This window comes from Sorex fumeus, unplaced genomic scaffold (genome assembly GCF_029834395.1).
Source record: "Sorex fumeus unplaced genomic scaffold, SorFum_2.1 ptg000100l, whole genome shotgun sequence".
Taxonomy (NCBI): Eukaryota; Metazoa; Chordata; class Mammalia; order Eulipotyphla; family Soricidae; genus Sorex; species Sorex fumeus.
The window spans coordinates 10,999,491-11,025,412 of NW_026606157.1; the positions used below are offsets into that span (position 1 = coordinate 10,999,491).

At 59.3% G+C, this 25,922-nt stretch overlaps 1 protein-coding gene across 1 annotated transcript in view; it reads left to right on the forward strand.

Moving 5' to 3' along the window:
* Positions 1-5,362: 5,362 nt before the first annotated feature.
* Positions 5,363-25,922, forward strand: part of STK38L (serine/threonine kinase 38 like) — a 43,521-nt gene continuing 22,961 nt past the window's right edge. The window contains exon 1 of the mRNA XM_056134578.1: positions 5,363-5,464. The gene's annotated coding sequence lies outside the window, so the exon portion shown is untranslated. The remainder of the gene's footprint in view (positions 5,465-25,922) is intronic.

Below are 25,922 nucleotides of genomic sequence, written 5' to 3' on the forward strand. Positions count from 1 at the left end.
GAGTTCTCTCATTGCTCTGGGCGGGCAGCCTTCTTCAGCTCACTGGAAGGACTGGGCGTCCTCGCAGTAGTAACGCTGACATTTTCCAGCGTGGAGTCCATAGGCAGGGGACTTCAGACTTTCAAGCAGTTCCTCTGGATCCACATGGCATGGTTTTGTGTTTTTTGGGGGGAGTGTGGAGTGTGTTTGGGTCACACTCAGTGGTGCTTGGGGTGTGACCAGCTCGGTGTCGTGGGAGATTCGCCCGGGCACTGGGTGGTACTGGGGTGTTGAGCTGAGGGGGCTGCATTCCAGTACACAACTTTCCCTTCTGACTCTCTTTGACCCTGTTCTTGCTTCTTTCATTGACTTGGAATCGGGCTGGCTGGTTTTGCCACTTGTGCTGGGGGTGGCCTTAGGGCAGGTATAAATGCATCTCCGAGTCCAGTTTCCTCATCATCTGTAAACCGGCCCGTTTCCACCACTTTTGCTTACTGCATTCGTTTCTGCCTTTGTCTTTTAAAATGACAACTTTGTTAATCTGGAAAAAAATTCCGTACGCATCCCAAACCCCAAATTACACGTAGGAGTGATTATGTATTTGATCTGCAATCGTTGGTGGCCATGAGAACCTTGGGTGGGATTCTGCTGTGAGCTTCTTTTTTTAGATTCATTCTCTTTTTCTTTTATAGTTTTTCTAAGTGGAGAGCACAGTTCATTTGGTTTCACATTGTTTTTGTTACATGCTCTTCAAGCAATAAATTAGCCTCCAAATACTGCTAGGGCTCTTATAGCTGCAAAGCTGCACAGAGAAAAGCAACTTTATTCCTTTTGTAAGCGCTTTTTTTTTTTTTGCTTTTTGGGTCACACCCGGCGATGCACAGGGGTTCCTCCTGGCTCCTGCACTCAGGAGTCACTCCTGGCGGTGCTCAGGGGACCATATGGGATGCTGGGAATTGAACCCCGGTCAGCCGCGTGCAAGGCAAACGCCCTCCCCGCTGTACTATCGCTCCAGCCCCTGTAAGCGCTTTTGTAATAGTTTCCCTTGATTATTATGACAACCAGCCTTCAACATTCATTGGCTTCTTAGAGCGAGCCGGGCCAGCAAGCTAGGGCAGCACCAAGGAGCCCCGTGCTGGGGAACCTGCGGCTCCAGGGACTGGGACAAAGACCAGGTGGACTCTGAGGTTGGCACCGGGGCTGGGCTCACTCTCGGCTCCACAGTTTTTGCTGTCTTCCTGTTTTTGACAGAGCTTTGGGAAACAGGGAGTAAGTGAGTAATAAGGCATTAAAAAGTCATCATCATTTTTAAGTTAATAAAATGACAAGGGCCTGTTGCATTTCACCCTTACTACCTGAACTTTAATCTAATATCTGGGAGAGCCGATAATGCTTGTTTAGAAGACCTATAAATAACCTGTAATTTAGGTCAAGAGCTTTTATATCAAGGCTCAGGGGCGGGGCACCTGCCCCCTATCCATATGCTAAATTCTACCTCCAGCATCAAATATATGAAAATGAAAATGATTATTCTGAGCTCATTCTAGGTCAAAAAATATCCAGGCATGGGATGTATTCCATGATAGAGCATATCTCAAGCATGTGTGTGGTCCAGGGTTTGGTTCCCAGAACCACATTTAAAAAATACACAAAGAATGGACACTCAGGACTTGCCATTTGATTAAGAAATGTATCAAGTAAAAATACAGTCTTGAGATAAAATAACTGTCGAATTCCAGTGGTCAAAGTTTTATATTCTCACTATTCAGTATGATTTATGATCATTTCCTCCAAACCTCCATTTCGTCTCTTCACACCACTCCTCAACACAAAGTTCTGTATAATAAAACCCCATTGTGACAATTGTTACTGTGTTTGGCATATCGAATACATCACGGGGAGCTTGCCAGGCTCTGCCATGCGGGCGAGATACTCCCGGTAGCTTGCCGGGCTCTCCGAGAGGGGCGGAGGAATAGAACCCGGCTTGGCCGGGCTGACTGCGTGCAAGGCAAACACCCTACCACTGTGCTATCGCTCCAGCCCAATAAAACCCCATTACCAAAAAAATTAACATGAAAACATATTTATACTATGCATATTTTTACATGTATGCGTATATTCTGAATCCTAATAGCCTATGTTTCATTATGAATGTATTCAGTAAAATGAACCAGCCTGTGGCTTTGCCCTCAATAGAGTTTGTGAACATTTTTTTTTCGGTGGCTTTTTTTCTTTCCCCCTTTGGACTGCCTTCATATCATATAGTTCCATCCACACTGCTGCAAATGACACGATTTTGTTCTTAGAGTGACAGGATATTTCACTGTGTGTAGATACCACAACTTCCCGCTCCCTTCATGTGTCGTGGGGAGTTTGTGTTGTTTCTGTGTTTTAGTTATTTTACGAAGCGATGCAGCGAACATAGGTGTGCATGCAGTGAAATCGTGTACACTTTCCACCTCATTGAAGTGGTTGCGGGTATCCTGCAAAACACTGTAGGTCTCGATCTCATTGACTATATGAATAAAAAAGCAAATATGTAACTATCAGTTATCTGTGACTGTCCAACAAATGACCCTCCAGCTCAGTGACTTTTAACAGCAAACTCAGAGTTTCTGCGGGGCAAGTCCCCAGCCTGACTCAGTGGGGGCTCCCAGCTGCGGGGCTTCTGTCAGGCTGTGACCAAGGTGTCAGCGGGGCTGCTGCCATCTCTGCTCCTCGGGACAGAATCTGCTTCCAAACTCACACTCGGGATGTTGGCACTATTCAGTCCTTGTGGATTCTAGGATGGAGGGTCTCGGTTCCTGGGTGGGTTCTGCTCTCAATTCCCTGCTCCGGGGATCTCTCCAGCAGGCGGGGCATGGTCTGGAGACCAGCTGCCATGGGAGTGAGACAAGTGCCCAAGTCCCCTGGCCTGGCAACCATGGGAGATATTCAGCGTCTTTGCTGCCTCTTCTGGAGAACCCTGTCACCAGTCCAGCCCACACCACACTCAGAGCCCGGGGTTGTCCCAGATCGGAATATCTATCTATCTATCTATCTATCTATGACTGCCACGACCCCCACAGCTAGTTGAACGTCGGCCAGAGAGAGGGAATGAGAGCTGCAAAGACGGAGTAGGGAGGAGTATATAATGTCTAGTGTAGGGAAGCATACAGTGACTTTATTGCAAAGCTTATTGACTTTTGGAGAGCCCGGCAAGCTACCGAGAGTATTCGATATGCCAGACACAGTAACAACAAAGTCTCCAATGGAGACGTTACTGGGCCCGCTCGAGCAAATCGATGATCAACGGGAGGGCCTTTACTTTACTTTACTTATTGACTTTTATAGTATGCAGTAGACAATTCGTGGGAAAACTAAGGGTTACAAGTTGGGCAAGCGACGCTATCTGTTATTCTGTTCTGCAGCTGTATGCAGGCGGTTCCTTGAACTTTCTCAGCAAAACAGGACAGGAATGAGAATGTGGTTTCTGGCCCGGCCAAGGCGGACCAGGTGCAGCCTTCCCTTTGGCCTCCCCCTTATCGGGGTCAACTGTCAGGGCATGACGCTCCCACACGCCAAGTTTTTCCCCTGCTCATTCTCTTTTCAGGGAAAACAAGCAGAGGCTCCCAAGGACAGTCCCCAAGAGGGGACCGCTGGGATCCTCCTGATGCTGCCAACCACACGGCTTGATCAGAAGTGTACTTCTTAGTAATACTTTGACAATCCTGTATGAAGACAATCTGTTTCCTTCCTAGTCCTGGGTACTTGTTTGCAATTGAGAACAACACTATTCTGGAAAAATGTCCCCGTGTTTTGGGAAAGGTGTTTGATCATTGTATGACTGAGACTTAAACCTGAAAGCTTAGTAACTTTTCCCACAGTGATTCAATAAATAAATATAAAAAGAAAAAAGGGAAAAAATTAAGGTGGAGTTCATGCCCAATTCAATCAGCTAATCAGTGGCTGAATAAATAGCAGTACTCCTACAAAAAAAAAAAAAAGTCCCTGTGCTTCACCAAACTTCCTAAGGGACACAGGCTCTAATTAGCTACAAACTAGGAATCACCAACAACTTCCTGGGGGGATCGGTCTAGAATGACTCAGTTTCAAAACTGGAGGTCAAAGTTCCAGCTCACCACAGCCTCCTTTAGATCCTAACATCGGCCCATAGAACCCTGGTGCCAAGAAGAAGACCTGATGCCTCTGGCCGCATAGATCTGCGGTAGAAGACTCCAGACTCTCCAGACGCTCGTTTCCTCTGCATGTGTGGTGGGCTGCCAAACATATTTGATCAGAAATAAACTTCCTTTGTTTGCATTTGTTCTATGTCATCTGGGTTATCAAAACGACCCAAAGAGAGAGAAGAAGGAGGAGTGTCTGCCATGGAGGCAGGGGAAGGGGCGGGGGTGAGGGAGGGATACTCAGGTCGGATGTTTGATTATTGTAGGCCTGAAAATCATGAAAGCTCTGTAACTGTATCTCATGGTGATTCCATTAAAAAACAAAACAAAACAAAACAAACCCAAAACAAAGACAGAGGCGGAGATGACTGCCCCAAGAACACTGGGACCCAGTGCTCCTGGCAGATCCTGCAGAGAGCAGAGCCTAAGCGGTGCTGGCAAGCCTGGCCCAGTTCGGTGGGCTGCCCTGCACAGTGGCAGGTGACCCCAAAGGAGACCCGAGGATCGCTGCGATTTTCATGTGCAAAACAAGCCGTTGAAAAAAAAATCATAAAAAATGGGGAAAAAAAAAAGGTGGAGTTCACGCCCGATTCAATCAGCCTAATCAGTGGCTGAATAAACAGCAGTACTCCCACATTAAAAAAAAATAAATAAATAAAATAAATAAATAAATAAATAAATAAAGGGGCTTGCGTGATAGCCCAGCGGGGAGGGCGTTGGCCTTGCACGCGGTCGACCGGGGTTCGATTCCCAGCATCCCATCGGGTCCCCCGAGCACCGCCAGGAGCGATTCCTGAGTGCAGGAGCCGGGAGGAAGCCCCGAGCATCGCGGGGTGTGACCCAGAAAGAAAACAAACCCCAACAGGAACCCAAAAGTGCCCCTTGAACAAAAAGTGCACGTGCCACCTGCTCCTGGGGACGCGGGTGGGCGCCCCGGAAATCGGCTCCCCGCGGCGACAGCGCCGGCTCCGGGCGGGCCGAGACCCTCGGGGACGGACGGACCGACCCCGGGGCCCGCCTCCTCGGACGCCGCCCGCCCACGCCCACGCCCACGCCCACCCGCGCCGGGCCGCGGCGGGGTCCCGGCGGCCGCTTCCGGCGCGGCCGAGTGACGTCAGGCGCGCGCCGGCGGGGCGTCTCGCGAGAGCGGCCGAGATCCCGCGCGCGCGGCGCCGCCTCCCGGGGCGGGGCGAGGGCGGGGCGGCGCGGAGGGCGCCGGGCGGCTGCGGGGCAGGAGCTCGCCGGCCGCGGCCGCTCGGACGCTCGGACCCCGACCCCGGACGCGGACCCGGACCCGGACGCGCGGGCCCCGGACGCAGGTGAGCGCTGCGGCGGCCCCGACGGCCCCGGGACGCGGCGCTGCGGGGAGGGACCCTCGGCCGGGCCGGGCTCGCTGCGGGCCGGGCCGGGGGTCGCGCCGGGGGTCGCGCCGGGGGTCGGGGGCCGGGGAGGGGCCGGGCCGGGGGAGGCCGGGGGTCGGGGGTCGGGGCGCTGCGGAGGGGCGGGGCCGGGGGGCCCGGGGGGCCCGGGGGAGGCCGGGCCCGGGGGCGTCCGGGGTGCTGGGGGAGGGGCCGGGCCGGGAGGGGCCCCTGGGTGCTGGGGAGGCCGGGCCCGAGGATCCGAGGTGCTGGGGGAGGCCGGGCCGGGGTCGGGGGTCCGGGGTGCTGGGGGAGGCCGGGGGCCGGGGAGGCCCCGGGAGGCTGGGCCGGGGGACCCAAAGGCGCTGGAGGAGGCCGGGCCCCGGGGTCGGGTCCAGGGTGAGTCCAGGGTGCTGGGGAGGCCGGGCCCGGGGATCCGAGGTGCTGGGGGAGGCCGGGCCGGGGGTCCGGGGTCCGGGGTGCTGGGGGAGGCTGGCAGCCGGGGTTGGGGTGCTGGCAGGGGAGAGGCTGGTGCCCCCAGTCCCCGCTGTCCCAGCCGAGCAGGAGGTGGGGAGGGGCCTGCCCTGCCCTCCAGAGACCACCCTGCGCCCTCTCGGTGGGCCTGGCGCGTTGGGGTCCACGCCCGAGCTCCCGCGCTTGTGGGGGTCCCCGGGGTGGTCAGGCCCGCTGAGGGCCTCTGCCCAGCTGCCCCGCCGGCCACTGCAGGTTGGAGGGAACAGAAGCGGGCGGGATGTGCTGGGTTCCGATGACATTGCGCCTCTCATTTTCATCAGAGTACTTTTACTGGGAAATAGAAAAACAACACAAAATAAAGCCCCAGACATAAAACCCTCATCTCCAGAAATAAATGGACTGCCACAAGTGGACTTTCTTGGCTTCCCGCTGGCCGTGTACCGTTTCTGGTTGTGTTTGGGGTGCGTTTAGGATGAGAAGCGCGGGGCGTGTGGGTTTTGTACCCCTGTCCAAAGCCTGGCCTCTCGGGCGTGGAAAACAGGCTTGAACATCAGGGCCGAGCAGCAGGCTTGGCGGGTGGAGACCCGGCTCTTCCCTGGCATGAGTGGCCCCCCCGCACCGCTCGGGTGATGCCCGAGCACAGACCTGGGAGTAGGCCTGGAGCATTGCTGGGTGTGGTCCCAAAATAAAAATTAAAAAAAAAACAAACAGGAAGAAATCAAAAGAAAAGAATCCCCAAACTCCAAAAAGCATTGCAGTATTAAATAGATGAGTTTCCTGAGCTGCTTTGAAGTTTGTTTTCAAAAAGAACACAAAGGATAGACTAGGAATATTTGTGCAGCTAAATAGCTCTCTTCGGCAGTTTTTGTGCTGAAAAGTCAATTTTAAAAAGTAGGATAAAAAAAAGCAAAAGAAATAGTTGTACTTTATACAAATAAGAAAGCAGAGACAACTTCAGCCGTTTGTTTTCAGGCAAGTTTTGTTCTTTTATTTATTGAATTTGGGGGGGGGCACACCCGACAAGACTCAGGGGTGACTCCTGGCTCAGCTCTCAGGAATCACTCCTGGCAAGACTTGGGTGACCCGAGAGGTTGTTGGGGATCAAACTTGGGTCGGCCACGTGCAAGGCGAGAGTCCTGTCCACTGTACTACAGCTCAGGCCCCCGTTCTGTTCTTTTGAAATAAGGGCAACATTGTTGGGTTGTTTAAATTGACTGATCTTCTCAAAAGTGCTTTTCCAGTGATCTGGCAAAAGTAGGAGACTCTGTGTGTGTGTGTGTGTGTGTGTGTGTGTGTGTGTGTGTGTGTGTGTGAGTGAAGAGGGCAAGGGACCAAACCTGGACCATGGCATCTTGATGCAGTTATGTTGAATGGCTGTTGTGCAGGAACACCGTCGAAACCAGCGAGCAAGTTTTCATCAAGAGTCTTGAGGATTGCGGTCAGGTTAGCAGAGGGGCAGGTTACGATTAGGTTAGATGGCATATGCAGAAATAATGCTATTTATATTTAAGAATCATGGACTCTTTGGGTGAGATAGAAGCAAAATTTTAAACAGAAGAAAAAATTTAAATCCGTTGTAAAAGATGTTATTGGTCAATGATTTAAAAGTATGAAGGGACTCTTTCTCCCTCTCCTCCCCCAGAGTCTTAGGTCTGAAATACTTGGGACGGGGCGACAGCACTTGGGTTCTCTGAGTACACAGAGCCCCTGGCCCCGGGGAGGGTTTGTTGGCTGATGGGATTATTAGTATTTGGAATCCCTCCGAGAGGGCGGCAGTGTCAGTGGGAGAGAGCGGGCATGGGAGGGAAACGTGCCCACATCACGGGGCACGGTGCATTTTCCCACAAAGCCAGGCCGGAAGGGATTGGAGTCGAAGTTCGGGAAGCTCGGAGGGAGGGAGGTCACGTCTGAAGGGGCTTTGGCTGTCTCAGGAGATGACCTGCAGCCTCCCCTTTCCCACTTGGTCCTTACCCAGATTTACCTGGGTTTAACCCCTCCGCCCCCTTTACTGTCTTGCAGACTCTGAGTCGCCAACGTCAGGTAGTTAGGAGGTTGTAGCACCGGCTCCGACCCGGCCGCCAGACGCGCCCCTCTGGCTCTGGGCTACAGCTGACCCTGTTTCCTGCTGCTGATGGTCTGGCGTTTGAAAGAATAGTTGTGGGAGCATGCCTTCTTCCTGCACCTAAAATTGGCACTGCTTCCTAAACGGAGCTCTAGGTGACGAGAGGCCAGGTGGCGGAGTTAGTTCTGGAGTGCTAGTTGTTTGATTCATTTCTGGACGGGGCTCTTTGTACAACTGCAGTGGACCCACTGGGTACTCCGTTGATAGGTTTCTTTCTTCGTAGCGTGCCCAGGCGGATTTCGAAGTGAGAAGTCGTAACTCCAACTCCTTTGTGATGGAACGTGGGAGCAGTTGTGTTTTGGGCCTGGAAGTTTTCAGACGCTGGCACTAGGGATTTTGGGGGATCAAACCGTAAAGTTGGGATTTAGTAAATGATTGTCAGTCCCAGGTCTTTTAGCTAAACGGGTAATGCTGAATTAATTTGTGGCTTCTAGTGCAGGGCTTCGGATAGTGTGTGGGGCTTGCGCTAGTGGGAGGGAGCTGTTCGTGTTCGGGCAGCTCTGATGACCGCTCTTCGGGATTAGGGGCTAAAAGCCGCGCGGGGTGGGGGGGGCTGTGGTGTGGGGTGAGTGGCCTGGCTGCTCCGGACTCCTTTGCGCTTGTCACTGGATGTGACTGGGCGGGAGGGTGGGCGCGTTTCCTATCTGTCTTGGGCCCTGGAGCCAGACCCCGCCCCCGCCCCGCTCCCGGACTTCCTGGTCCAGGTGTCCCGCTTGTTGTTTGTGTTTGCGGTAGGCACTTGGGGCTGCTCCCCGCTCTGGGCTCCGGGGACCGTGCCCGGCCCAGCTGAGCTGGCTGAGCCTGCCGCCCGGCCCTGGAGGCCTGGCTTTAAGGTGGAGCTGCACAGGGTCAGCCCGGCGCCCTTGGCGCCCTCTCCTGCCAAGGGGCGGCTTCCTGAGGAGGCCGCAGCGGGGACCGGAGCCGGGACGGGGACGGCAGCGCGGCCGCGGTCAAACAGCAGTGCCAGCGCCAGAGCATCCTGAGTTGGAGCTTCCTTCACCTGCTTAAGTTACGAGCGATGTCACTTCCGTCCCCCACCCAGCCGGCAGCGGGGCAGGGCCTCAGCCTGTGACTCTGCAGGGTGCCTCCGGGGTCCGAGTTTCCTGCTCGCAAGGTCGGCCTTTGAGAGGCGGTGCGGGGCGGGTGCGGGCGGGAGTCGGCGGGCCCTTCGCCGGGAGCGGATGATCGCGCATCTCACAGCCGCGGGGAAGCTGTCCCCTCAGCAGCCTCTGCAGGCGCTGGCCGGTGCGGGCCACCCGTCCCCCCAACAGACACCCCCGGTCCTCCCCCACACCGTCACAGCCATGGAACTGCAGAGACCCTCGCCGTCAGCCAGGGAACTGCAGAGACCCCCGCCCCCTCGAGCCGGCGCTGCTCCCCCAGGCTCCCACCGGCTCCCACCGGCTCCCACCGGCTCCCACCGGCGCCCACGTCGCCCGAGCTCCCTCCGCCGCTTCCCCGCACGGGCTCCTCTTTCCCGTGGATCCTCGCCCACGAGTGTCGGCTTTCTCCAGGCCGTGTCCGGCCGCAGCCGCCAGCACAGCAGCGCCCGCCCCGTGTGCTGACCTTTCTCGACTCTGTTGTCCAACCCACCTGGCAGCCCTTTTTCCCGGTCCCCTTGGCCCCTCCCCGGTCACCGCCCGTCTGACTCAGAGTGGGACCCCACGCGCTCGGCATCCCCCCGGGGCGCCTGCTCGGCCCTGCCCGGCCTCGAGGTGAGCAGCGGCGCCTGCGTCCCTTCTCCGCCACGGCGGCCGCCTCCTCATCTCCGCGCCCTGGTCCGGGTCCCAACAGTCTCACTTCGTCCCTGCCGCAGCCCAAGGAGTTTCCCCCTGTGTTGGCGGGAGAGGAAGCGGGCGCCCCTCCTTGCTGCCTTCGTCTGATGACAGAGACGCCGCCTCGCCCCTCCCGAGCTCAGAAGCTCTTTAGTTTTGTTGGTGAAACAAAAGCCCTCTTGGGAGAAGCATGCAGAAGGAATCCGGCTCTATTCACACGGAGAGCCGGTGGCCAGGCACTGGTGATGCCGACCAGACCAGCCGCTGGCCCGTCCCCGAGCGTCAGAACCGGCGCACACTGGCCGCTCGCTCCTCACAGCAGTCGGGCCGGGTGGGCAGCGCGGCGGGTCCTGCCGCCCCCGCCGGCCACACTCCGTGATCTGCCCGAGCGCTCCGAAGGAACGGCAGAGCCTGGGGCGAAGGTCCAGCTTTCGGGAGGAAAGGGGCTGCAGGCCGTTGGTGAGGACGGCGGCCGGGCGGAGCCTCTTCTTGCCGCCAGTGTTTTAAGCAGGGCCGTGGGCGATACGGTCAGACCTGCCGGCTTCATTCAGGCCGGTTCTGAGCGAGCAGGTGAGTGTCCCCCTGCTCAGTGCTCTCCTCAGAGAGACAGCTTTGGCCCCAGAGCGTCTTCTGTGGTCAGAACCTGTCACTGTCACTGTCACTGCCCTCCCGTTGTTCATCGATTTGCTCGAGCGGGCCCAGTAACGTCTCCGTTGGAGACTTTGTTGTTACTGTGTTTGGCATATCGAATACGTCACGGGGAGCTTGCCAGGCTTTGCCGTGCAGGCGAGATACTCTCGGTAGCTTGCCGGGCTCTCCGAGAGGGGCGGAGGAGTCGAACTCGGGTCAGTCATGTTGGCCGCTTGTAAGGCGAACGCCCTACCGCTGTGCTATTGCTCTAGGTCAGAACCTGTAAGTTGTAATTTTAATTCTGACTTTTTAGTAATGAAGCGTTCCAAGTCCGTAATTTGTATGATTTCAGGGACTGGCCTGGGTACCGTGAGCGGGCCACATGACTTTTTCATGTTTGTGGCGAGAGAGAGGAAAATTGTAAAGTCCTGAGTTGCCCGGAGTTGGCCCGTTGGTCTGTTGTTCAAGTGCTGACAGGTTCGAAGGAATCAAAGCCCACAGTGTCGCAGTGAGTTTGACCGTTGTGACTCGCCGTCTACCCGCAGCCTCCCCGCCCCTTACCGACCCAGCTAGCCGCCACCCCCCACACACAGCTGGCTGCCGAGGGAGTCTGTGCGAAGGGTGGCAGAGGGTCCCGGGGAGAGGCTGGTGCCGAGAGAGCATGGCGGGGGTCGGGGGCAGGTGCAGGGGATGAGCGCCATCTCTTCCCTGGTGCTGAGGGTGCTGGGGGGGACAGGGTGCCCCTGCGGGCCGGCAGGAGTGGAGCTGTGCAGAGCTGCAGCGGGCCGGGAGGCAGAGGGACTCAGAGCCTCAGGGGGACGGTGTGGGGTGCTGGGAGCCCCGTCTCCCGGCCCCCTCCCCCACGAGGGACCCTTCGGCCTGGCTCGAGTGGGCGGAATGGGTCGGGACGGTGGCAGGTGCTGTCAGCCAGCCGTACCCGGGCCGCCCGTCCCTGAGGCGGCCCTTTCGGGAGTGTCGCTGCTTCCCGTAAGTCTTTATGGCCCCGCGCTTTCCCGGAACCGGCTGCCTTGTGCTGAAGTCCCTCCGTGCCCGCCTGGACGGTTGTCCATCCCCCCCACCCCCACCCTGCTCTCGTGACTTGGCCAGACTTCAAACTCCTCCTGGTTCAGACGTGTCTCGCCTGCCCCTTCCCTTGGTTTTGGTCGTTTTGAAACGGGTGCCCAGGCCGGTCCCCCAACTTCCTGGGTGGCCAGTCCAAGACTCGCAGGGCCGGAGCCCCCGGGCGTCTCCCCGCAGCCCGTTTGGACCCTATGTTTGGACCCTGTGATGCGTCTGCTCTCGGCCGGACTGGGCAAGGAGAGTCTGGGCCTCCGGTGCCTGCTAGAACCCGAACCCCGTCGGCCCCGGCTGGGGCTGGCGCTGCGCTGGCTCCGTGCCATTCACGAAGGGACAATAAAAGTTTATGGGCCCAACTGCGGGAAAGTGGCAGCCGGGATGGAGCCTGTGGTGTGGCGGGTCGCCAGAGGTCAGCTACCTGTCACACCTGCCCCAGCCGCTGCAGTGACCGTCCCGTCCACGGGAGCTGCGCGCATGGGCCCTGCAGCTCGGGTCACTCGCGTCGAGTCCTTCCCGGTAGGATGAGGTGATTCGGGTACAGGCCTTTCCCGAGGGCCCGTCCTGCTGGGGGAGTGGCCGTCAGATCGAGGGCCAGAGGGAAAACTGTGGTTCCGGGGGGCCGGAGCCATAGCACGGGGGCACGTCCTGCTTTCAGAGGTGCGGGCAGGAGGAGAAGCTGTTCACGGTGGTGGGCGCAGCTGCCATCTCAGGAGCGCTGGGCTCGGGCCCAGGCAGCAGGGCCGGGAGCCGCCTGGGTGACCCTCTCCCATGGCCTGCCCCAAGCCTGCCGTGATGCGGCCCACCTGGAGAGCAGGTCGGAGTGACCCATCAGACAGGATGCTCGGACCCTGAACTGGGCTTCTCGCCATCAGTGGCCCGAGTCGGGCCCTGCGGGTCCCAAGAGTCGTTCCCGCGATGGGGAAGGTCCTGTCCAGGTGGGCCCGTGTCAGCTGGGAGAAACCGCGGGGGTGTCCCAGCCTTTCCCATCGACTCTTTCCTGCGCCCGTCCTGCCGGTAGCCCGAGTCTAGGCCTGGGGGGGGGGAGGGGGCCTGTGACTGCCTCCTTAGGCGTCTGTCCCTGCCTCTTCCCCCTCAGCCCGTCCCCCAGGCAGGGGCCCTGCTCTTCTGTCGCCAGTGACCCCCTGGGATCCCTCGTCCGTCTCTTGGACGCCACCCCCGGGTGCGGCTCACAGCCGTCCTCTGTGCTTCAACTGCACCAGTGCTCACTGTGGTGTTTGCTTACCTGCTGGACCCGGAAATCCTGTCACCCTGGGCGCCTCCTGGGCCGTTCTCACCTTTGCCAGCTACTTGCTGGGCCCTTATCTTGGTCTCTGGGCCACGCCTGGCGGTGCTCAGGGCTGACTTCTGGCTCTCTGCTCAGGGTTCATCCTGGTTGGTGGGGCTGGGGATTGAGCCCCCGTGGGCTGTGGGCAGGAAGCAGCTCACCGCTGTGCCGTCTCGACAGTCCCACCGTGTGTCGTGGATGCTGCCCATCCAGGGGCTGAAGAATCCACCAGAAGCCTCACACTCTGGCTGTGTCCCCGGCGAGAACACGGGCCAGGCGTGGGGCTCCGTGGAGAGCTCGTCTCTGTGGGCTCACGCGAGGCTCAGGGTCCGGTCCCTGGCAGAGACAAGACACCGGAACTGTCGGCGGTGATGAGCCTGGTGCGAAGCCCACAGCACCGTGAATACAAACCCAGACTTACACGTTCAGAGGCAAGTTCCGGCTTTGTGGCTGCGCTGTTGATTTGTCTTTGGAGGATCCAGAGGTGTTTTGATCAACTCGGTGCAAAATGGGTAAATCGAGGCCACCTCTCTGGTGGAGAAAGGTCTGGAAGTGTTGCTGGTCTCGTCAGGTGGGCTGTCTGCAGAGGCGGTCTCACGCGGGCGCCTCCCACCAGGGCACGAGTCTTGGTCCCAAACCAGTGTCGGCAGGGTCGGGGGACGGCGGGCTGGGGGTGGCGGGCACTGCCATGTGGGGAGACTGCGCGCAGGGTCTGCTAGCCGCGGCATCTCCTAGGGAGGGAGGCCCGGGTCCGTGGGGAACCGCCTGGGGGAGGCCCGTGTCCATGGGGAACTGACGGGGGAGGCCCTGTCCATAAGCGTCTGGGGGAGGCCCATGTCCATCGGGAACCATCTGGGGGAGGCCCGTGTCCATCAGGAACTTTGCCTCTTGTTTTGTGGTCCCTGCACAGAGCTGTGTCCGTTAGGAACTGGCCTTGCTCCACACCCCCTGGGACACTCTTGCCCCTTTCCGAGGCTGTAGACCTGATGTCCCCAGACGTGGCTGGCCTGCTGCCTCCTTTCGTTCTCTGGACACGTGCCTTCGCCGGGGCAGATGGCCACTGCCCATGTGCTACTCCCGAGACTTCGCCCACTTCTTTTGCGGTGCCCCTCCAGGGGACAGTGTGGCCCCGTCCCTGCTGGCCACCGCGTCTGTTCCCATGGAGCCTGGAAGGGTTTGCCCCCTTGTGGCCCGAGCGCTCCCTGACTGTCCGCTGTCCCTGCCCTAGGCTGAGGGCTCGGTCCTCGGCGTGGTGCTGACCTGCCGCGTCTCTGTGTCCACTTGGAAGACGGTGGGCAGGGCTGGGCAAGGCCGGGCTCTGACTGCCCACATTTGCCTGGAGGCTGAAGTGCCCCTAATATGCGCGTCTGGGGGGAGTCAGTGCTGCTTCCGGCATGCGGAGGCGGGAAGGGCGGGAGGGGACGGTAGCAGGGGCAGCTTAGTGGTCGCGGGACAACTAGAGGGGGAGGAGGCCACCTGGCATGACAGGTGTTAGCAGGGGCGCTGCTCGGCTGCAGGAAGGGCCAGTCTGAGACAGGCCCAGCTACTCGAGGCTCAGGGCTGGGTGAGAGGTGGGCACGGGTCCTGCCTCTCTGGGGGTCCCAGGGGTGGGTTCCTGGTCCTTCGTCCCTGTACTCCACCCTGCAGTCTCGGGCCCCTGCTCAGAGTCCCAGGAGAGGCACCCGCATCTCCGGAAGGGCTGGGAGGGAAATGCCCCCGGGTCAGTGTAGGAAGTTCAGGAAGTTCGGGAAGCAGAAAGCCCGAGGGAAGAGCCGAATGCAGCAGCCTTGCCGGGCCCAAACCACACCTGAGGCGCCGCGCGGGTGCCGTCGGGTCAGATGCTCCTCGAGCCTGTGCTCATGCGGTGTCCAGTGCAGTGACCTCCCCAGGTGTGGGTTGCTGTTGAAGCTCACTGTTCTGGAGAACAAGCATCCTTTAATCCTGTCTCTGCTGTTGAAATTTATATTGCATCTAAAAGTTTTTGCTCTTATTAATTTAATAGTTACGTGATACATACTCTGGGCTGGAGCGATAGCACAGTGGGTAGGGCATTTGCCTTGCAAGCGGCCAGCGTGGCCGAGCCGGGTTCGATCCCTGCACCCCTCTCGGAGAGCCCGGCGAGCTACCGAGAGTATCTCGCCCGCACGGCAGAGCCTGGCAAGCTCCCCGTGACGTATTCGATATGCCAGACACAGTAACAACAAAGTCTCCAATGGAGACGTTACTGGGCCCGCTCGAGCAAATCGATGAATGACGGGAGGACAGTGACAGTGACAGTGATACATATCCCATATTCAGCTGTGGCTCAGATACAGGCGTCCAGCTGGCAGGAATCTGTTTCTAGCACCTCGAAGAGGCCCTGAAGGCAGCTGCTGGTTGGAGGAAGGCCGGGGCGGGTCTGAGCGTGCCAGTCGGGCTGTGGCGGGGGGGTGGGCTCGAGCGGCACCCGGCGCTCTCCCTCCTCCGGCCTCGCCGCGCCTCCTGTCCCCGTGTCACTGGGTCTCTCTCCTTTCTCTTGCTCAGTCCGTGCTTCCTGTCGGGCTGGTGAGATGGGGTGATGTGTTGGGGGTTGGGGGCTCGAGGGGAGGTGGTGCGTGCCTTCTGGGCGAAGCCCTGTGGCCTGAAGGGACCCCCAGACTCTCACCGGGAGTGGTTCCACGGGGTCCCGGTCTGGAATTGTTCTTTGCCAGCTGTGAGGTGGCTCAGGACCGAGGACGTGCCGTGTCTCCCACAGCGAAGGAAACGGTGAGTGGGACACTTGCCCGCGCATCGCAACGAGGCTCAGGTGTGCGCAGGCCCCTGTGGCCTTCTGTGCATTGAGTTTGCGGCTTGAACCTCATGCAGACCTCCCCTGGATTTTCGGAAGCGAGCCCCTTGAGCCCCCCTGCCTCTGAGGTCTGTGTAAATGGGAGCCCACCGCGCGGCTTCCCCCGATGCGCTCTTCAGCCCTGCCCCCAGGCTCAGCAGGCGCAGAGGTCCTCTCGAGGTCGCCGAGGTGTGCTGTCTCGTCGGAGGAGCACGCTGCCGTCGTCCGGATGCCGCCGGTGTGCTGGCTCCTGTGAGCGCTGCCCAGCCGCTGTCCGGGGCTGACGCTTTGTCCTGGTGTGACCGGGGGCCAGTGTGGCGCAGGAACGGTGTGGGCGGGGGTCGGTGTGGCAGGAGCCGGTGTGGCTGAGAGATTCCCACACGCCACTTCGACCCACTTACAAATCGTTTTTTATTGATTCTCAGGAGGTCTGATGCGCGTAAGAGATGCGTGTGTTTGAGCGGTCTGATATATAGGCAGTACTCTACGGCAGTTCTTTCTATTTTTTGTTTTTTAAAATTTTACTGAATTGCCACGAGAAAGTTACAAGCTTTCACGTTTGGGTTGCAGTCACACAGTGGTCCAGCACCCTCCCTCCGCCAGGGCACATTCCCCAGCACCAGTGTCCCCCGGTATATCCCCGCTCCCCCCTCCCCCGCCTCCACGGCAGACGATACTCCCCAGACTCCCTCTCCTTTTGGGCGTTGTGGTTTGCAACACAGACACTGAGAGGCCGTCACGTTGGGTCCTTGATCTACTCCCACCCCGACTGATTCCTCCTGCCATCATTTTCGTAGTGCTCCCTTCTCTAGCGCAGTCCTTAGTCCTTTGTCACTGTCGCTTCATCCTGCGTGTCTGGAACGCCTCGATTCTTCGAAGCTGACGTGCGCACCTTCTTGGCCCTGCTCCGCGCCTTTGCTGTGTAGTCTTGGGCGAAGTGTCGGCCGCAGCCAGACCCAGCTCCCGCCGTCACCCGCCCATGCTCTGTCCCTTGCACTTCCTCCAGTTCTGGGCAGGAGCCCCGGGCCGCCCTTCCGCACGGCCGCTCTTGTGCTTGGTGTCCCAAACGTGGTCGTTGTGACTGGGAGGTGCTTGGGGCTTCCTGGCTTCACCTGTGTCGGAGGCACAAACCTGAAGCCTGTGGCCGTGCCGTGGGCGACTCCAGGGGGACTTTGGGAAGTTCTGTTACCGATGGAGGATGTGCGGGGCCGGCTGTCAGTGCGGGGGGCGCTGACTTCAGGGCTCAGAGGGCTGGAGGGTCCTGATCGAAGTCTCTGTGCCTGGAAGGATGGCAGAGGGCCCTGCTGGCCCCGCCGTCAGGATGACAGAGGTGGTGACCAAGGGGGTTCTGCTGACAGCTGCAGGCTGGAAGGCCTGACCTGCACTTGCTGGCAGAGCCCTTTCGCTTGGCAAGCAGCGGTGACCTGACAGCCTGAGGGGCAGGCGGGGGACCAGGCTGGGGGGGGCCCACTGCAGGCCCTGGGGGCGACTCCAAGGAAGCAGTCTTCCTGTGAAGAACAGAGTTCACCCTGAACTCAGTTCTTTTTGCCACGCCAGAGGGGAAAGGGACACTCGTGTCCCCAGTGAGAGTGGACGTGAGGGGCGGGGAAGCCCAGAAGCTCCACATGAGCCCAGAGGCTGCAGCTGCCTCTAAGCGGGGACGTCTGGTGTGGACACGCTGGGAGGGTCTTCTCGGCCCGGCTCCCCCCCCAACCCCCCTCCGCTCTGTGCTGTCCGCGAGGCGCTTCTCCCCGGGCCGCTCCGACCGCAGCGGCCGTGTCCAGGCTCTCGCTCGGGCGGCTTCCGCGGCCACTTGGCTCCCGGTGAGACTCGAGCCCGTCGCGGCAGGCGTGAGCACCACAGGGTTAAGTGGCTAAGCAGAGGCAGCCGCGTCGCAGCTTCTCCCGTCGCTGGCGGTGACTCAGCCGGGCGGGCGTCTCAGTGGAAAAGTTTCGGCTCCGGGTGGATTTCAGCGGTGCCTTTCCGCGTCGCCTCCCTCCGCAGGAGGCCGGGCCGCCGCCTCCCGCCCTTGTATGGTCATAATGCGGGAGCCCCGGCAGGGAGCCCGCTTGGAGGCCTTATTTGTCTTGGAGGGAAGTCGGGCCGCCGCACGATCGCTCTGCTTTGTGAGACGGGGCGCAGCTTCCTTGCATTCAAGGGTGGGGCCGTCCCGGCAGCAGCCAAGTGCCCGCAGTGTCAGGCGCCAGGGTGCCCCCCCCTTCCCCAGGCGGCACAGAGCAGGTGACATCTGCCTGCCTTCCGGGGCCGGCCGGTAGGATTAATCACAGACATTGTTTCCTTTGCGGGCCGGGGACAGAAAAATGCTCTTCAGCCTTCCCCAATGAACTGCAAGGGTTTGCCAGGAGGGTGGATGGTGAAAGAGACACGTGCCCCGAGGCCTCTGGGACGCCTCAAGGGGGCCTTAACTTGTCGAGAAGAGAAACTTGCCGGTGTCCTGTGCTTCCTGAGAAGCCCGTGACCTCAGGACTGGGCTGACAAAGCCGGTTCATGTTTGATGTCCACTCAAACAAGGGTGGGTCTTGAGTCTGCACTTGTTTCCTTGGGGTGGTTCTGACTTGCTTGGGGGACTGGTCCTGGGCCCTCAGGCAGGCTCTGGCGGCCTTTGACCTGAGCCTTTATCTTCAGAAATAGGGCTGACGGGCACGTGCCCCACAGGCCAGGCCTTGGGCGTCCTTCCTGCTCACCCCCGCCCCCCCAACCCGGGCTGGTCGTGCCTGTGTGTCCCCCCAACCTGGGTTGGTGGTGCCTGTCCCCCCGGGTCTGGGAGCGGCAGTGCTGCACTGCGTGGAGAGTCTTGGCCCACTGAGTCTGCCCGTGGTGCTGGCGGTTCCTGACTGGGAAGGACACAGCGGCCGCTCCGTGTCGGTCTGTCTGCTTGGAGGCGCTGGCTTCTGGGCCGTCCCTCGTGCCAGGCTCAGGGGAGCCGGGGAGCCGCGAGTGTCGTGAGCTGCCCCAGGTAAGTCACTGGCATGTGGGGCGGAGTCGGTTCTGTGCTGTGCGTGGCCTGTTGTGTTTGGGGCGGTGCACACGACTCTGGACGTGGAAGGGACGAGCAGTTGCCCAGGAAAGCAGCAGGGCGGGGAGGTCGCCAGGGCACGAGGCGAAGTCTCATCCGGCGCACGGGACCGAGACGGGGCTTGGGGCCCCACGTCTGGCCGCAGCTTAAGTCAGCAGGGCCTGGGGGTTGGCCCCGGCCCCACCACTGCCCCGTGCTGCGGCTGGGGACCACGGCGAGCACCCGGCCCAGGCCCACCCAGGCACCTTTGGGTGGAGAGAACAGGTGCCAGCGACTCAGAGAAGGACTGACACCCACATGTGGCTCCCGGTGGGCCCCGCACCCTGGAGGGCGAGCGAGCAGCCAGCAGGGGGCGCTGCCGAGAGGGCCGGTGCTCGGCACTCACCCCGTCCTCGAGTGTCTGCCCCTGCCAGTGAGGGGCTTCCCTCCCTCGTGTTCCCCAGCGGGTTCTGTGACTCCCGAGACGCACATCTCGGAATTGCCCGTCAGCCTGTGGGGGGAGCTGGCGCCCTTCGTGCGGTCCGAGCCGTTGTCTCCTGGGCTCCGCGTTTCCCACTGGCTCGGCCCCACAGGACCAGGGGTGCTGCCCTCCTCCTGCGCCCTCCACGCTCCCAGACACCATGGGTGGGACGCCAGCAGTTTCTCCACATCCGACCCCGGCACACAGCCGGGACCCCGGTGTTCCCAGACCCGGAACCTCAGCACTCTCGGACCCGGAAGTCCACCATCAGCCCAGCACTCAGACCCAGGACCCCAGCACTCCCAGATCCAGAAGCCAGCACTCAGACCCGAAAGCCCAGCATGCCCAGAACCCCGACACTCCCAGGCCCGGAGTCGGGGCAGCGCTTCCTGCTCCCTTTGCAGTGCATCCTGCTTCCTGGTCCTTTGCAGTGCTCTGTGTTTTCTGGCGTTCCGTCCGTGGTCCAGCAGCGTGGCTTCATTCCCCTGCCCTGTGCTCTCTTCTGTCTTGGCTTCCTCCCTCCGTCCACCCTGCTCTGCTGGTCCCTCTCACTCTCCATTCAGCTGCGTCACTGCAGTCAGCAGGCGTGGCATGCCGTGTTGTCCGTCTGTCTCTGATGTGGCTGCAGTTGACCTTGTGTTGTCTGCTGCTCCGGGAGGGAGTGTGTGGGATGTGTGCACAGCACACAGTTCCCCGAGTGAGTGAGGGACTGCAGTGCTTTCTCGTGTGGGCCGGGGTGGGCCGGGTCTATCGGCCACTCACCCCCTTCAGGGCTGAGCGGGCTGTGCACCATCCTTGCTAGCCCTGAGCAGGGCCCTGGATGCCAGCTGGGAGCAGGAGGAGGGCACAAAGCAGGAGCCGGCCAGGTCACAACTCCTCACACTGTGCCTAGCCAGCAAAGGCAGGGGCACTGCCCACTAGCTGATGAAGTCGGAGGGAACTGCCCATTAGCCGATGAAGTTGGGGGCACTGCTTGTTAGCTGGTAAGTCGGGGGGAACTGCCCATTAGCTGGTGAAGTCGGCGCACTGCCCGTGATGTGACATAACTCAGTTATTTCATTCTGGGCATCTCTGTAGTGACATGTGGGAGAAATTTAAATGACACCAGAGGAAAGGCATGTTTGGGTCCCATGTACCCACCAGCCTGGTGCCCTCCGGCCCCACGCCTGTCTGCTCCTGATACCCAGCAGCCAATCCCTGATGATTGATTGCTTCCTGGAGAAGCATTTCGGGGGCAACGGATGTCTCAGTCTCTGACATGACTTGAAGCTGCAGATGAGGCCATGGCGCCCCCCCTTAACCCTGCCCTCCAGCCTTCAGTCCCCGACCCCCAGGTCTGCCCTGGAGAGGGTCGTGCTTTTTCCACTTAGGCTGAGAAGCAGGTGCGAGGGAGGGGAGAGATGGTGATGGTGCCCATGAGGAAAAGGGCTGTTTCTGTGGACTTTCAGCAGCTCGAAACGTTGCCCATGGGGAGCCTTTAAGGTCCCACGGACCCTTTGTCACTTGGGGAGGGGCCTCCCAGGCTTATGTGTGCCGTGACCTGGCACCGGTGCTGGCCCACTCCAGAAATCCTGGCCTTGCCCTTCACAGTGCCAGGACCTGAGCGGGGGGCCACCAGCCCTCACAGCCGCCTCTCGGGCCCCTCTGTGACCTTTTTGCTTTCTCAAGATCACATTAGACTCAGCCGAGCGAAAGGTATTGTAATGACTTGCATGTGAGTGAACATCCAAAGCCGCGAAGTTCTCGAGAACGATGCAGTGACCGAGCAGTGTTTGTCACATTCGTCTCGGGTCTGTTTTCAGAACCAAAGTCGAAGTATCCGAGACGCACTTTCTTCCTCTCTTCCGCTCTCCAGGACGCTGTCCTGGGTGCCCGGAGCGTGGAGGCAGCGGGCAGTGTCCTGCCTGTTACAAAGAGTCTCCCTCAGCTGCCGAGTGGTGTCAGGAACTGGGTTTTCGCTCCCTTCGAAAGACGTGCACCGCACCCTGTTTCCAGCGCCGCCTGGGGACAGCAGAGGGCACGCGCCAAGTCCTGTTGGACGCTCCGCCTGTCTCAGGAGGGGTGGAATTCCAGGCTGCGTGGGAACGGCCGCGTGCGGCTCTCGGCTCTGCTCGGTTTGCAGGGTACAGTGAACACCTTCCCCGTCGCAGTCGGCCCAGTGACGGCCTCAGACTGGAAGGAGCCAGAGCAGCTCCAGGGGCTCGAACCCGGGTTTAGTGAAATTCACGAGTCCCCAGGAAGGGCAGCCGTGGGCGGCCTCTTGCCACGTCCTGAAGGAACATGTCCGCGGGAGGGCCCGCTCGCTCAGTAGATCCTGGCAGATCCCGGCAGATCCCTCCAGAAATCCATCCCCTGCTTAGAGCTTAAACAAACACAAACGGTTCCTCCCCAATTTTTCCTGACCAATATTCCCAGCTATGTTTAGCCATATTTTATTTTATTTTTGCTCCCAGGAAGGGAGATACCACGTTCATCCTGTTTATTCAACTAAAAAAAAAAATCAGTTTTCTTTTTCTTTCTTTTTTTTGGGAAACATAATCTAGTGCTGGTAAAAATGTCTGACTCAGTAATTTTGGAAAGAACTACGTCTTTCCACAAATAGAGAAGCCCACACACTAGGTCTGCTGTGTGAGCCAGTGACTTTCCGTGACGTCAGGAGACGGTGCAGTTCTGGTGGGGGTAGGTCTGGGGCCATGCGGTGGGGGGGGGTCTGTGGGTCGCGAGTCGGGGGCATCAGCTCAGGTGCTGGTGCCGGGTCACCTGTAAGCGACCTGCAGAAACCCAGAGTGTGAGGTGGAGGTGGGGGCCAGGCCCAGCTCTTGCGACTTTTCCTCGCGAGGGCTTGGAGGTGGCTGTGGCCCCGCCAGGCACGGGCGACAGGGGCGAGTGCCCACGGAGTGGTCTTGCTGGGCACTCGACGTGGAGGGACCCACTCGAGCGTCGTGCTCTCTGCACGGTCTTGCTTCTCCCGATGCTGCCGGGGGCTCTCGCTGTTCGGGGCAGCCCTTGGGGGTCTCTTTCTGCGGGGCTTGTCTGGTGCTGACGGTGCCAGTGATGTGGTCGCCCCCCCCCCCCCCCCCAGGTCCCAGGGGTCTGTAGCTGGTTTCTAGAAAGTTCTCACTTGGAAAATGCTGTGCGTGGTCAGCCCGAAAGGCCACGTCTTTGTGGACCTCTTGGATCATTTGGCTGAATCTCTGTTTTCGGAATCAAGAAAGGTCCTTTGCTTGGAAGCAGCCTTGAAAGGGGCCTTTGGAGGCTCGACCTTCGTTCTCGGTATTCGTCTCCCTGGTGCCGGAAGTCCCGGGCAGAGGAGCCCCCGGGAAGGTGGCGGTTGGTCCTGGGCTGGGGTGTGGTGGTCAGCGGCAGCTCTACCCTTTCTTCTCTTTGGAGGCTCAGGTCCTGTCAATCCCACGGCGCTTTTTTTTTTATTTATGTTTTGCTTTTTGGGTCACACCTAGCGTTGCACAGGGTTTACTCCTGGCTCTGCACTCAGGAGTCACTCCTGGCGGTGCTCAGGGGACCATACGGATGCTGGGAACCAAACCTGGGTTGGCTGCATGCAAGGCAAACGCCCTACCTCCAGCCCCGCCTTTTTTTTTTTTTTTTAAGTTAAAACATTTTCTGTTTTGTTTTGGGGGTTTGCAGAGATGTTGCAGTGGGTAAGGCATTTGCCTGGCACTTGGCAGCAGCTGTGACCCACCCGGCCCCGATCCTCACCCCACCCTGGTCTCACCCGTGGACTGTCTCTCAGCCCCCAGCCCCACAGTATTTTTAATCGAGATGTCCGAGCAGATTTTTAATTCAGATGAAAGGGCATGCAGAAGTATGTGTGCTGGAGGAAGCCAGGGGATGAGTAGGACTCCCTAGTGTGGTGTCAGGACCACCCGAGGCGTTGGGTTCCGTGTGAGGGAACCCATCAGAGGGCCAGGCCAGTGGGCAGGGGCTGGCACGGAGAGGCTGCCAGGAGTGATTCCCAAGTGCAGAGCCAGGAGTCAGCCCCGAGCATCACCGGTGTGACTCAAGCCAGAAATGAGAGAGAAAGCCCCTGGTTCTGCCCAGCTGAGCCTCTGAGCCGGGACGCTGGTTCTGTCCATCCATGGTCTTGCGGGGCTGTTGGAAGCTGCTCTTCCGGTTCTGGTCTAAACAAGAGTCTAGTAGATTTATTTATTTATTATTATTATTATTATTATTATTATCTTTTTTTGGATCACACCTGGCATTGCACAGGGGTTATTCCTGGCTTATACACTCAGGAATTACTCCTGGCGGTGCTTGGGGGGCCATATGGGATGCTGGGAATCGAACCTGGGTCGGCCGCGTGCAAGGCAAACGCCCTCCCCACTGTGCTGTCGCTCCAGCCCCAAGAGTCTAGGAGACTTAAACTAGATATTGGCATCATGCTGTGGTTCCATCTGTTTAACACAGCCCAAAGTGGATGGTGATTTTTCAAAGATAGTCTGAATTTCTTGATACAGACAAAAAGTAGGCAGAGAACTTAGGTCAGGCAGCCACGAAGGAAGTAATAGTCACTGAGTCATGTGAAGGTGGGCTTCGCTCTGTCAGTTGAATGCATTAGCAGGACTAGGATGTCTTAAAACTCTCTTGATTGGCCCAGGCCAGAGACCCGAGAGGGGCCTGCGCTGCAGCACGGCGGGGAAGGACTTGCCTTGCCTGTGGCATCCCCCGCTTGGGTCCCCTGGCTTCCCAGATGCACTGCACTTCCTCTGAGCACTGAGCACAGAGCCAGGAGTAACCCCTGAGGATCGCTGGGTGTGACCCCCACAACAGGAAAAAGGAAAGTGCCACGATGTGCCCAGTGTTGACTCTCCTACAGCGCTGGTGGCCACCGGCCTCTCTCCGGGGGCTCCTGTAGTCGGCAGCTGGCAGCGCCCTTGAGTGCGTCTCCGTAATGTAAGTGTGACGGTTCCCCTGGCAGCCGCATGTCAGGATGTGAGAAGTTATGCAATCTGCCATCTGATGTGTTCCCTCTGGCACTGCCGACATGCCCTCTGCTCTGTCTGCTAGAGACAGCAGACTGTGGGCACAGTGGCAGGCCAGACCTGCCTGGGTGCGTGTCCTGAGCCCTAAGCTCTGCTCACCTCCTCTCCTGAAGCAGCGTTTTCTGAGTGCTGGCGTGAGGATCGGGGCCAGGAGGCATGAAGCTCAGCGTGGAGCATGAGGCAGCATTGTCTACAGAGACGGTTTTGCTCAGTGTGTACATGAGACAGTGTTGTGTTCTTGCTCAATGTGGAACATGAAGCAGCATTGCCTGACAGTATTGCCTGCGTCTTCTTTGAAGAGAAACCGAGTCTGCTATGTCACTATCCTAGGTATCTACAAATAGTGCAGAGAAGCAGGTCGCTGAACAGCTGGGTCTGTGAGCTTGACGACAGTGCAGCTGCGTGTGTGTGTGTGTGTGCGCGCGCGCACGTGGGCCATGAATGCCTGGGATGTCCCAGCCGTGGGCACTCAGTGACCACGGCTAGGACTCAGGCCTCTGCGCAGTGTTCTCACAAGGAGCAGTCAGATGCCGCGGAAGCCTGCCCGCCTGCTCAGAGGGTGAGACCCCTGAGCCCTGCGCTCCACGCACGTCCCGGCTTCCACGTAGAGCATTTCACTTTCACAGAGAACGTGCGAGAGGAAAAGCAGCATTGTGAAGTTTCAGAAACCTCACGATGCCTGTTTCAGAATGGGGCGAATTCCTGGGATCTGGGGCTCCGTCCCCCGGAGTCCCCTGGGATCTGGGGCTCTGTCCCTGGAGTCTCCTGGGATCCACCTGGAGAACCTTTCACTCCGGGGTGCTGCCAGGCCTCCCGAGACGCCCTGCAGCGCATCTCTGTGACGCGGGGCTGTCGTGCTGCATGAGGAAATTGCGCCACGGGAGGGTCCTCAGCTCGTCTTGCGTCTCTCGGTGGTGACTCATTCTGTGAGTCTCGTCCTGGTAGCCTTCAAGGAACTGTAGTCTTCACACCGGAGCTTCTAGAATGTTCGGGGGAACCACTGCTCTTGGCATCTAAAAAAGTGGTCGGAAGTGGTGCCTGGAGCCCTAGGGGTCTGCCCTCAGTCATGAGGGGGGGTGTGTGTGCGTGTTTATGTGTGTGAGAGAGTGTGTGTGTTTGAATGTGTGAGTGTGTGAGTGTGTGTGTGTGTGTGTCTGAGTGCGCGTGTATGTTCTGCGTTGTGTGAGTTGATGTTGGCTCCCAGCACTGTCCCTGCCCTCTCTCCCTCTCCCCACGCCCCTCTCCATGTCCCTGAGACTCTCGCCACTTTCTCCTGTGACCCGGGCCAGTCCCCCATTGTTCCCGCTCCTGGCCTTCCCCGCTGTCAGCACGGGCTCTGCGTCCTGCCTTGCGTCTCTCTCGGCCAGCCTTGGTTTGTTCACTGTCTGCTTAGGCTCTGGGGTCCCGCAGCTATGCGCAGGGCCCAGAGAACCCTCTGGACTGTCTGGGATCGAGCAGGGCTTGGCCAGTGCCCGGAAGCGCCTTAGCCCGGTGCTGCCTCTCGGACCCCTGTTTGTCCGCTCTGACCTCCCGTGGGTGAGCCCGCTGGGCTCCGCCTTCTCCTGGCTTCGCTCCCTTGGCATGAGCCACTCGGCAGGCCAGGCCGGGCGGGGGAAATCGTGTGCATTGAGCGGGCCGCGGTGTGAGGCGTGGGCTAGCTGACGGGACGGGGCCCAGGTGAGGGACGGCTGAGACGCACCGGCCTCGGGTGCTCCTGGGTTTTTTCAGGTCGCGGTGGCGAGATTTCACAGGG